This window comes from Bidens hawaiensis, unplaced genomic scaffold (assembly GCF_021521415.1).
Source record: "Bidens hawaiensis isolate Kalapana, Puna unplaced genomic scaffold, B.hawaiensis_p1.1 tig00025014_1, whole genome shotgun sequence".
Lineage (NCBI taxonomy): Eukaryota > Viridiplantae > Streptophyta > Magnoliopsida > Asterales > Asteraceae > Bidens > Bidens hawaiensis.
This window is the reverse complement of record NW_027493977.1, coordinates 135,109-136,010: the sequence shown is the minus strand read 5'-3', so window position 1 is coordinate 136,010 and position 902 is coordinate 135,109.

The following is a 902-nucleotide window of genomic DNA, read 5'->3' as shown; positions in this document are numbered from 1 at the left end:
ACATGAGCGGGTGAGGTGACATGGGGTGCAACCCCACTACACGTGGTTTTATATTTCTTGATGGGGATACGGGCTTAATCTCTAATCATGGAGTTAGTGTAAAAAAATGTTGTAGTTAATGTATAGTGTAATTTACTATAAAAAAGAAAAGTAAAATTATTGTAAATTCTAACTGGGAGAAAATAGAAAATAGTTTATTTGTAACTAGATTTTATTCCCCGTATTACGGGGGTTGTTTTACATTATTAGTTTTCAATATTTATATATGTATATTTGGATTTTAATTTTATTTATTGTAATAAAGTTAATAATTAATATACTTGAGGTTTGATGATGCAATGGTTTCACAAATAAATGATATGCTATAATCTGGTTTAAAAGCTATCTGGGTTTGGAGATACCCATTACCCATTTATTTTCTTTATTATAAAATTGTTTATTAATTATAAATAATATCTTTTTTTAAATAAAATAGGATATTAATTTTTAGTATATCCCCATTTTATAGGATTTTCATATCAAATATTTGATGAGATTAATTTTTAATATAATGAGATTTTATAACCCGTTTAAGAGCTATGTGGGTTTGGTGAAACCTTTACCCGTGAATTCGAGTCAAATGCGTGAGAAACCTTCATTTACAAATAAAGCAATATTAATTTTTAATTTAATGAGATGTTATAACCCGTTTAAAAGCTATCTGGTTTTGGTAAGACCTATACCCATGAATTTGGGTTAAATCGATGAGAGACCTCCATTTAAAAATCAAGTAATCTGGTGGCTTCCATAAAAGGGGGGAGCGACCACATCGCGACACGTAGGATTTTAGGGTGTTCGTTTATATATATTATAGATTTGTTATAAAAATTATTTATAAATGGAAAATAAAATATGATCAGATA